The sequence below is a fragment of the Nematostella vectensis genome, chromosome 8 (genome assembly GCF_932526225.1).
Source record: "Nematostella vectensis chromosome 8, jaNemVect1.1, whole genome shotgun sequence".
Lineage (NCBI taxonomy): Eukaryota > Metazoa > Cnidaria > Anthozoa > Actiniaria > Edwardsiidae > Nematostella > Nematostella vectensis.
In genome coordinates, this window is record NC_064041.1 from 12,118,388 (window position 1) to 12,128,387 (window position 10,000).

The 10,000-nt window shown below is 46.9% G+C and overlaps 18 non-coding genes across 18 annotated transcripts; 12 read left to right on the top strand and 6 right to left on the bottom strand.

Moving 5' to 3' along the window:
* Positions 1-494: 494 nt before the first annotated feature.
* On the bottom strand, positions 495-614 carry LOC125571067. The gene has a single exon (XR_007313379.1). It is a non-coding gene; the product is annotated as a 5S ribosomal RNA (ribosomal RNA).
* A 257-nt stretch (positions 615-871) lies between these two features.
* Positions 872-1,064, top strand: LOC125570636. The gene has a single exon (XR_007312961.1). It is a non-coding gene; the product is annotated as a U2 spliceosomal RNA (small nuclear RNA).
* Positions 1,065-1,257: 193 nt separating this feature from the next.
* Positions 1,258-1,423, top strand: LOC125571230. The gene has a single exon (XR_007313543.1). It is a non-coding gene; the product is annotated as a U1 spliceosomal RNA (small nuclear RNA).
* A 775-nt stretch (positions 1,424-2,198) lies between these two features.
* LOC125570890 lies at positions 2,199-2,317 on the bottom strand. The gene has a single exon (XR_007313199.1). It is a non-coding gene; the product is annotated as a 5S ribosomal RNA (ribosomal RNA).
* A 257-nt stretch (positions 2,318-2,574) lies between these two features.
* Positions 2,575-2,767, top strand: LOC125570637. Its single transcript, XR_007312962.1, has one exon. It is a non-coding gene; the product is annotated as a U2 spliceosomal RNA (small nuclear RNA).
* A 193-nt stretch (positions 2,768-2,960) lies between these two features.
* LOC125571232 lies at positions 2,961-3,126 on the top strand. Its single transcript, XR_007313545.1, has one exon. It is a non-coding gene; the product is annotated as a U1 spliceosomal RNA (small nuclear RNA).
* A 774-nt stretch (positions 3,127-3,900) lies between these two features.
* LOC125570891 lies at positions 3,901-4,019 on the bottom strand. Its single transcript, XR_007313200.1, has one exon. It is a non-coding gene; the product is annotated as a 5S ribosomal RNA (ribosomal RNA).
* Positions 4,020-4,276: 257 nt separating this feature from the next.
* Positions 4,277-4,469, top strand: LOC125570638. Its single transcript, XR_007312963.1, has one exon. It is a non-coding gene; the product is annotated as a U2 spliceosomal RNA (small nuclear RNA).
* Positions 4,470-4,662: 193 nt separating this feature from the next.
* Positions 4,663-4,828, top strand: LOC125571233. Its single transcript, XR_007313546.1, has one exon. It is a non-coding gene; the product is annotated as a U1 spliceosomal RNA (small nuclear RNA).
* A 774-nt stretch (positions 4,829-5,602) lies between these two features.
* On the bottom strand, positions 5,603-5,721 carry LOC125570892. The gene has a single exon (XR_007313201.1). It is a non-coding gene; the product is annotated as a 5S ribosomal RNA (ribosomal RNA).
* Positions 5,722-5,978: 257 nt separating this feature from the next.
* LOC125570639 lies at positions 5,979-6,171 on the top strand. Its single transcript, XR_007312964.1, has one exon. It is a non-coding gene; the product is annotated as a U2 spliceosomal RNA (small nuclear RNA).
* A 193-nt stretch (positions 6,172-6,364) lies between these two features.
* On the top strand, positions 6,365-6,530 carry LOC125571234. Its single transcript, XR_007313547.1, has one exon. It is a non-coding gene; the product is annotated as a U1 spliceosomal RNA (small nuclear RNA).
* Positions 6,531-7,305: 775 nt separating this feature from the next.
* Positions 7,306-7,424, bottom strand: LOC125570894. Its single transcript, XR_007313203.1, has one exon. It is a non-coding gene; the product is annotated as a 5S ribosomal RNA (ribosomal RNA).
* A 257-nt stretch (positions 7,425-7,681) lies between these two features.
* On the top strand, positions 7,682-7,874 carry LOC125570640. Its single transcript, XR_007312965.1, has one exon. It is a non-coding gene; the product is annotated as a U2 spliceosomal RNA (small nuclear RNA).
* Positions 7,875-8,067: 193 nt separating this feature from the next.
* Positions 8,068-8,233, top strand: LOC125571235. The gene has a single exon (XR_007313548.1). It is a non-coding gene; the product is annotated as a U1 spliceosomal RNA (small nuclear RNA).
* Positions 8,234-9,007: 774 nt separating this feature from the next.
* On the bottom strand, positions 9,008-9,126 carry LOC125570895. The gene has a single exon (XR_007313204.1). It is a non-coding gene; the product is annotated as a 5S ribosomal RNA (ribosomal RNA).
* A 257-nt stretch (positions 9,127-9,383) lies between these two features.
* Positions 9,384-9,576, top strand: LOC125570642. Its single transcript, XR_007312967.1, has one exon. It is a non-coding gene; the product is annotated as a U2 spliceosomal RNA (small nuclear RNA).
* Positions 9,577-9,769: 193 nt separating this feature from the next.
* On the top strand, positions 9,770-9,935 carry LOC125571236. Its single transcript, XR_007313549.1, has one exon. It is a non-coding gene; the product is annotated as a U1 spliceosomal RNA (small nuclear RNA).
* The last annotated feature ends 65 nt before the right edge of the window (positions 9,936-10,000 follow it).

Here is a 10,000-nt window from a genome sequence, read left to right on the forward strand (position 1 = left end):
GAACAGTGGAATACGCGCGCTGCTTTGCAACCTTCGCGCTTTATTATAGTGAGTGAAAACATGATCTCGAAAAGCATTTATTTGGACAAGGTTTACGCTATGAATGGCATCTCAGCTTGTATGAGATGCTAGCTGAGTAATGTTCGTGTTCACTCGCGGTGTAAACGCGCGACCAATGCGATAATACTGCGCACTTTCTCTCATAGTATTTTACTGCATTGAGAGACATTTCCTATGCGAGTACTAACGCTCTTACAGGCTTTCACAATCCACTGATCTGATCGCTTGTAATATTATGACTCTACTTGAATCTGCTGAACGTTTGCGAACGTTTACGACCGCGATTTTGATTACAATACGGTCGCTGAGTATGCCTGAATTGTCTATAGATCGAGTTGAGAACGCATACAACTGAGGGATTTCTTTAGCTTAGACAATGACCAACCTGCACTAACTTTTTTCTTTATAGTTTAGAAAAAAAAATGAAAAAGAAATGCCTACAGCACGCGGTATTCCCAGGCGGTCACCCATCCAAGTACTAACCGCGCCCAATCGAGCTTAACTTCGGTGATCGGACGAGAACCGGTGTTTTCCTCGATGGTATGGCCGTAGACGAAAGATCTCGGTGATATTTTAGACTTTTATAGCGGTGCGGTGAGAACGTACGCACGCACTAGCGCGGTAAAAATGTCTCATTGCACTCGCAAAGACGCTGTATCAAGCGAATACTGCTCGTACGTGATAGCACTACGTTCATGACTGATCATCACATGTGATCTTAGGAGGCAGAAGGGCCTAAAACCGAGTCCGTCACCCACATGGCGGAGGCCTAGAATGATAAACGCTCCCTGTAGTCCGAGCCAGATTCTGCATCGCTTCTCGGCCTTTTGGCTAAGATCAAGTGTAGTATCTGTTCTTATCAGCTTAATATCTGATACGCTGCTCATTGAGTAGCTCATATATTAAACTGATTTTTGGAAACTGGCTGTGGAATAAGCGGCTTGCTGCGTCCCAGCCACGGGTTGTCTCGGTATTGCACTACCTCCGAGTACGGCCCCCTTCCCTTTCGGGAAGACACATTCAAGCAACACCTCGAGCATCATTTACGTGCTGTTCATGCGAGCTATAGCGGGAGAGATCAATAAGAGACAGGATCGTCATTAAGACGACGGGTCATAATCACCGCGATGCACCGTTCCCACATGGAGGATGAAATCAGCCGGGGACAGTCGGTGTACAGGGACGCCAAATAAACTCATACTTACCTGACGCGGGAGGTTTACCGTGATCACCAAGGCGGTCCTCTCAGGGTGAGGCCCTCTCATTGCACTTCGATTGGGTTGACCCCTGCGATTACCCCAAATGTGGGTAACTCGAGCGTATAATTTCTGGTAGTGGGGACCTGCGTTCGCGCTAGTCCCCGAACAATACGAATCAAGTGTAATCACAACACAATCACAACGAGCGACTCGTGAAGCACGGACTTCACACCGCTTGTAATCAGTCAACTATTGTAAAATTTCTAACTTCTAATAGCGAACAACTTGCTCTCACATTACCGTCATGGTGGGCAGAGGCTTTAGTCGTGTTTGGTCTGCATTCTAGCGGTGTTTTTTGCGATGAAACGAGCGAAGGTGAGCTGTGTTTTGATCAGTTGTTGCTAACCGGCGATGAAAGTTCAGTGCGACTGTTTCGTCACTAAAATAGAACAGTGGAATACGCGCGCTGCTTTGCAACCTTCGCGCTTTATTATAGTGAGTGAAAACATGATCTCGAAAAGCATTTATTTGGACAAGGTTTACGCTATGAATGGCATCTCAGCTTGTATGAGATGCTAGCTGAGTAATGTTCGTGTTCACTCGCGGTGTAAACGCGCGACCAATGCGATAATACTGCGCACTTTCTCTCATAGTATTTTACTGCATTGAGAGACATTTCCTATGCGAGTACTAACGCTCTTACAGGCTTTCACAATCCACTGATCTGATCGCTTGTAATATTATGACTCTACTTGAATCTGCTGAACGTTTGCGAACGTTTACGACCGCGATTTTGATTACAATACGGTCGCTGAGTATGCCTGAATTGTCTATAGATCGAGTTGAGAACGCATACAACTGAGGGATTTCTTTAGCTTAGACAATGACCAACCTGCACTAACTTTTTCTTTATAGTTTAGAAAAAAAATGAAAAAGAAATGCCTACAGCACGCGGTATTCCCAGGCGGTCACCCATCCAAGTACTAACCGCGCCCAATCGAGCTTAACTTCGGTGATCGGACGAGAACCGGTGTTTTCTCGATGGTATGGCCGTAGACGAAAGATCTCGGTGATATTTTAGACTTTTATAGCGGTGCGGTGAGAACGTACGCACGCACTAGCGCGGTAAAAATGTCTCATTGCACTCGCAAAGACGCTGTATCAAGCGAATACTGCTCGTACGTGATAGCACTACGTTCATGACTGATCATCACATGTGATCTTAGGAGGCAGAAGGGCCTAAAACCGAGTCCGTCACCCACATGGCGGAGGCCTAGAATGATAAACGCTCCCTGTAGTCCGAGCCAGATTCTGCATCGCTTCTCGGCCTTTTGGCTAAGATCAAGTGTAGTATCTGTTCTTATCAGCTTAATATCTGATACGCTGCTCATTGAGTAGCTCATATATTAAACTGATTTTTGGAAACTGGCTGTGGAATAAGCGGCTTGCTGCGTCCCAGCCACGGGTTGTCTCGGTATTGCACTACCTCCGAGTACGGCCCCCTTCCCTTTCGGGAAGACACATTCAAGCAACACCTCGAGCATCATTTACGTGCTGTTCATGCGAGCTATAGCGGGAGAGATCAATAAGAGACAGGATCGTCATTAAGACGACGGGTCATAATCACCGCGATGCACCGTTCCCACATGGAGGATGAAATCAGCCGGGGACAGTCGGTGTACAGGGACGCCAAATAAACTCATACTTACCTGACGCGGGAGGTTTACCGTGATCACCAAGGCGGTCCTCTCAGGGTGAGGCCCTCTCATTGCACTTCGATTGGGTTGACCCCTGCGATTACCCCAAATGTGGGTAACTCGAGCGTATAATTTCTGGTAGTGGGGACCTGCGTTCGCGCTAGTCCCCGAACAATACGAATCAAGTGTAATCACAACACAATCACAACGAGCGACTCGTGAAGCACGGACTTCACACCGCTTGTAATCAGTCAACTATTGTAAAATTTCTAACTTCTAATAGCGAACAACTTGCTCTCACATTACCGTCATGGTGGGCAGAGGCTTTAGTCGTGTTTGGTCTGCATTCTAGCGGTGTTTTTGCGATGAAACGAGCGAAGGTGAGCTGTGTTTTGATCAGTTGTTGCTAACCGGCGATGAAAGTTCAGTGCGACTGTTTCGTCACTAAAATAGAACAGTGGAATACGCGCGCTGCTTTGCAACCTTCGCGCTTTATTATAGTGAGTGAAAACATGATCTCGAAAAGCATTTATTTGGACAAGGTTTACGCTATGAATGGCATCTCAGCTTGTATGAGATGCTAGCTGAGTAATGTTCGTGTTCACTCGCGGTGTAAACGCGCGACCAATGCGATAATACTGCGCACTTTCTCTCATAGTATTTTACTGCATTGAGAGACATTTCCTATGCGAGTACTAACGCTCTTACAGGCTTTCACAATCCACTGATCTGATCGCTTGTAATATTATGACTCTACTTGAATCTGCTGAACGTTTGCGAACGTTTACGACCGCGATTTTGATTACAATACGGTCGCTGAGTATGCCTGAATTGTCTATAGATCGAGTTGAGAACGCATACAACTGAGGGATTTCTTTAGCTTAGACAATGACCAACCTGCACTAACTTTTTCTTTATAGTTTAGAAAAAAAATGAAAAAGAAATGCCTACAGCACGCGGTATTCCCAGGCGGTCACCCATCCAAGTACTAACCGCGCCCAATCGAGCTTAACTTCGGTGATCGGACGAGAACCGGTGTTTTCTCGATGGTATGGCCGTAGACGAAAGATCTCGGTGATATTTTAGACTTTTATAGCGGTGCGGTGAGAACGTACGCACGCACTAGCGCGGTAAAAATGTCTCATTGCACTCGCAAAGACGCTGTATCAAGCGAATACTGCTCGTACGTGATAGCACTACGTTCATGACTGATCATCACATGTGATCTTAGGAGGCAGAAGGGCCTAAAACCGAGTCCGTCACCCACATGGCGGAGGCCTAGAATGATAAACGCTCCCTGTAGTCCGAGCCAGATTCTGCATCGCTTCTCGGCCTTTTGGCTAAGATCAAGTGTAGTATCTGTTCTTATCAGCTTAATATCTGATACGCTGCTCATTGAGTAGCTCATATATTAAACTGATTTTTGGAAACTGGCTGTGGAATAAGCGGCTTGCTGCGTCCCAGCCACGGGTTGTCTCGGTATTGCACTACCTCCGAGTACGGCCCCCTTCCCTTTCGGGAAGACACATTCAAGCAACACCTCGAGCATCATTTACGTGCTGTTCATGCGAGCTATAGCGGGAGAGATCAATAAGAGACAGGATCGTCATTAAGACGACGGGTCATAATCACCGCGATGCACCGTTCCCACATGGAGGATGAAATCAGCCGGGGACAGTCGGTGTACAGGGACGCCAAATAAACTCATACTTACCTGACGCGGGAGGTTTACCGTGATCACCAAGGCGGTCCTCTCAGGGTGAGGCCCTCTCATTGCACTTCGATTGGGTTGACCCCTGCGATTACCCCAAATGTGGGTAACTCGAGCGTATAATTTCTGGTAGTGGGGACCTGCGTTCGCGCTAGTCCCCGAACAATACGAATCAAGTGTAATCACAACACAATCACAACGAGCGACTCGTGAAGCACGGACTTCACACCGCTTGTAATCAGTCAACTATTGTAAAATTTCTAACTTCTAATAGCGAACAACTTGCTCTCACATTACCGTCATGGTGGGCAGAGGCTTTAGTCGTGTTTGGTCTGCATTCTAGCGGTGTTTTTGCGATGAAACGAGCGAAGGTGAGCTGTGTTTTGATCAGTTGTTGCTAACCGGCGATGAAAGTTCAGTGCGACTGTTTCGTCACTAAAATAGAACAGTGGAATACGCGCGCTGCTTTGCAACCTTCGCGCTTTATTATAGTGAGTGAAAACATGATCTCGAAAAGCATTTATTTGGACAAGGTTTACGCTATGAATGGCATCTCAGCTTGTATGAGATGCTAGCTGAGTAATGTTCGTGTTCACTCGCGGTGTAAACGCGCGACCAATGCGATAATACTGCGCACTTTCTCTCATAGTATTTTACTGCATTGAGAGACATTTCCTATGCGAGTACTAACGCTCTTACAGGCTTTCACAATCCACTGATCTGATCGCTTGTAATATTATGACTCTACTTGAATCTGCTGAACGTTTGCGAACGTTTACGACCGCGATTTTGATTACAATACGGTCGCTGAGTATGCCTGAATTGTCTATAGATCGAGTTGAGAACGCATACAACTGAGGGATTTCTTTAGCTTAGACAATGACCAACCTGCACTAACTTTTTCTTTATAGTTTAGAAAAAAAATGAAAAAGAAATGCCTACAGCACGCGGTATTCCCAGGCGGTCACCCATCCAAGTACTAACCGCGCCCAATCGAGCTTAACTTCGGTGATCGGACGAGAACCGGTGTTTTCTCGATGGTATGGCCGTAGACGAAAGATCTCGGTGATATTTTAGACTTTTATAGCGGTGCGGTGAGAACGTACGCACGCACTAGCGCGGTAAAAATGTCTCATTGCACTCGCAAAGACGCTGTATCAAGCGAATACTGCTCGTACGTGATAGCACTACGTTCATGACTGATCATCACATGTGATCTTAGGAGGCAGAAGGGCCTAAAACCGAGTCCGTCACCCACATGGCGGAGGCCTAGAATGATAAACGCTCCCTGTAGTCCGAGCCAGATTCTGCATCGCTTCTCGGCCTTTTGGCTAAGATCAAGTGTAGTATCTGTTCTTATCAGCTTAATATCTGATACGCTGCTCATTGAGTAGCTCATATATTAAACTGATTTTTGGAAACTGGCTGTGGAATAAGCGGCTTGCTGCGTCCCAGCCACGGGTTGTCTCGGTATTGCACTACCTCCGAGTACGGCCCCCTTCCCTTTCGGGAAGACACATTCAAGCAACACCTCGAGCATCATTTACGTGCTGTTCATGCGAGCTATAGCGGGAGAGATCAATAAGAGACAGGATCGTCATTAAGACGACGGGTCATAATCACCGCGATGCACCGTTCCCACATGGAGGATGAAATCAGCCGGGGACAGTCGGTGTACAGGGACGCCAAATAAACTCATACTTACCTGACGCGGGAGGTTTACCGTGATCACCAAGGCGGTCCTCTCAGGGTGAGGCCCTCTCATTGCACTTCGATTGGGTTGACCCCTGCGATTACCCCAAATGTGGGTAACTCGAGCGTATAATTTCTGGTAGTGGGGACCTGCGTTCGCGCTAGTCCCCGAACAATACGAATCAAGTGTAATCACAACACAATCACAACGAGCGACTCGTGAAGCACGGACTTCACACCGCTTGTAATCAGTCAACTATTGTAAAATTTCTAACTTCTAATAGCGAACAACTTGCTCTCACATTACCGTCATGGTGGGCAGAGGCTTTAGTCGTGTTTGGTCTGCATTCTAGCGGTGTTTTTGCGATGAAACGAGCGAAGGTGAGCTGTGTTTTGATCAGTTGTTGCTAACCGGCGATGAAAGTTCAGTGCGACTGTTTCGTCACTAAAATAGAACAGTGGAATACGCGCGCTGCTTTGCAACCTTCGCGCTTTATTATAGTGAGTGAAAACATGATCTCGAAAAGCATTTATTTGGACAAGGTTTACGCTATGAATGGCATCTCAGCTTGTATGAGATGCTAGCTGAGTAATGTTCGTGTTCACTCGCGGTGTAAACGCGCGACCAATGCGATAATACTGCGCACTTTCTCTCATAGTATTTTACTGCATTGAGAGACATTTCCTATGCGAGTACTAACGCTCTTACAGGCTTTCACAATCCACTGATCTGATCGCTTGTAATATTATGACTCTACTTGAATCTGCTGAACGTTTGCGAACGTTTACGACCGCGATTTTGATTACAATACGGTCGCTGAGTATGCCTGAATTGTCTATAGATCGAGTTGAGAACGCATACAACTGAGGGATTTCTTTAGCTTAGACAATGACCAACCTGCACTAACTTTTTCTTTATAGTTTAGAAAAAAAAATGAAAAAGAAATGCCTACAGCACGCGGTATTCCCAGGCGGTCACCCATCCAAGTACTAACCGCGCCCAATCGAGCTTAACTTCGGTGATCGGACGAGAACCGGTGTTTTCTCGATGGTATGGCCGTAGACGAAAGATCTCGGTGATATTTTAGACTTTTATAGCGGTGCGGTGAGAACGTACGCACGCACTAGCGCGGTAAAAATGTCTCATTGCACTCGCAAAGACGCTGTATCAAGCGAATACTGCTCGTACGTGATAGCACTACGTTCATGACTGATCATCACATGTGATCTTAGGAGGCAGAAGGGCCTAAAACCGAGTCCGTCACCCACATGGCGGAGGCCTAGAATGATAAACGCTCCCTGTAGTCCGAGCCAGATTCTGCATCGCTTCTCGGCCTTTTGGCTAAGATCAAGTGTAGTATCTGTTCTTATCAGCTTAATATCTGATACGCTGCTCATTGAGTAGCTCATATATTAAACTGATTTTTGGAAACTGGCTGTGGAATAAGCGGCTTGCTGCGTCCCAGCCACGGGTTGTCTCGGTATTGCACTACCTCCGAGTACGGCCCCCTTCCCTTTCGGGAAGACACATTCAAGCAACACCTCGAGCATCATTTACGTGCTGTTCATGCGAGCTATAGCGGGAGAGATCAATAAGAGACAGGATCGTCATTAAGACGACGGGTCATAATCACCGCGATGCACCGTTCCCACATGGAGGATGAAATCAGCCGGGGACAGTCGGTGTACAGGGACGCCAAATAAACTCATACTTACCTGACGCGGGAGGTTTACCGTGATCACCAAGGCGGTCCTCTCAGGGTGAGGCCCTCTCATTGCACTTCGATTGGGTTGACCCCTGCGATTACCCCAAATGTGGGTAACTCGAGCGTATAATTTCTGGTAGTGGGGACCTGCGTTCGCGCTAGTCCCCGAACAATACGAATCAAGTGTAATCACAACACAATCACAACGAGCGACTCGTGAAGCACGGACTTCACACCGCTTGTAATCAGTCAACTATTGTAAAATTTCTAACTTCTAATAGCGAACAACTTGCTCTCACATTACCGTCATGGTGGGCAGAGGCTTTAGTCGTGTTTGGTCTGCATTCTAGCGGTGTTTTTGCGATGAAACGAGCGAAGGTGAGCTGTGTTTTGATCAGTTGTTGCTAACCGGCGATGAAAGTTCAGTGCGACTGTTTCGTCACTAAAATAGAACAGTGGAATACGCGCGCTGCTTTGCAACCTTCGCGCTTTATTATAGTGAGTGAAAACATGATCTCGAAAAGCATTTATTTGGACAAGGTTTACGCTATGAATGGCATCTCAGCTTGTATGAGATGCTAGCTGAGTAATGTTCGTGTTCACTCGCGGTGTAAACGCGCGACCAATGCGATAATACTGCGCACTTTCTCTCATAGTATTTTACTGCATTGAGAGACATTTCCTATGCGAGTACTAACGCTCTTACAGGCTTTCACAATCCACTGATCTGATCGCTTGTAATATTATGACTCTACTTGAATCTGCTGAACGTTTGCGAACGTTTACGACCGCGATTTTGATTACAATACGGTCGCTGAGTATGCCTGAATTGTCTATAGATCGAGTTGAGAACGCATACAACTGAGGGATTTCTTTAGCTTAGACAATGACCAACCTGCACTAACTTTTTCTTTATAGTTTAGAAAAAAAATGAAAAAGAAATGCCTACAGCACGCGGTATTCCCAGGCGGTCACCCATCCAAGTACTAACCGCGCCCAATCGAGCTTAACTTCGGTGATCGGACGAGAACCGGTGTTTTCTCGATGGTATGGCCGTAGACGAAAGATCTCGGTGATATTTTAGACTTTTATAGCGGTGCGGTGAGAACGTACGCACGCACTAGCGCGGTAAAAATGTCTCATTGCACTCGCAAAGACGCTGTATCAAGCGAATACTGCTCGTACGTGATAGCACTACGTTCATGACTGATCATCACATGTGATCTTAGGAGGCAGAAGGGCCTAAAACCGAGTCCGTCACCCACATGGCGGAGGCCTAGAATGATAAACGCTCCCTGTAGTCCGAGCCAGATTCTGCATCGCTTCTCGGCCTTTTGGCTAAGATCAAGTGTAGTATCTGTTCTTATCAGCTTAATATCTGATACGCTGCTCATTGAGTAGCTCATATATTAAACTGATTTTTGGAAACTGGCTGTGGAATAAGCGGCTTGCTGCGTCCCAGCCACGGGTTGTCTCGGTATTGCACTACCTCCGAGTACGGCCCCCTTCCCTTTCGGGAAGACACATTCAAGCAACACCTCGAGCATCATTTACGTGCTGTTCATGCGAGCTATAGCGGGAGAGATCAATAAGAGACAGGATCGTCATTAAGACGACGGGTCATAATCACCGCGATGCACCGTTCCCACATGGAGGATGAAATCAGCCGGGGACAGTCGGTGTACAGGGACGCCAAATAAACTCATACTTACCTGACGCGGGAGGTTTACCGTGATCACCAAGGCGGTCCTCTCAGGGTGAGGCCCTCTCATTGCACTTCGATTGGGTTGACCCCTGCGATTACCCCAAATGTGGGTAACTCGAGCGTATAATTTCTGGTAGTGGGGACCTGCGTTCGCGCTAGTCCCCGAACAATACGAATCAAGTGTAATCACAACACAATCACAACGAGCGACTCGTGAAGCACGGACTTCA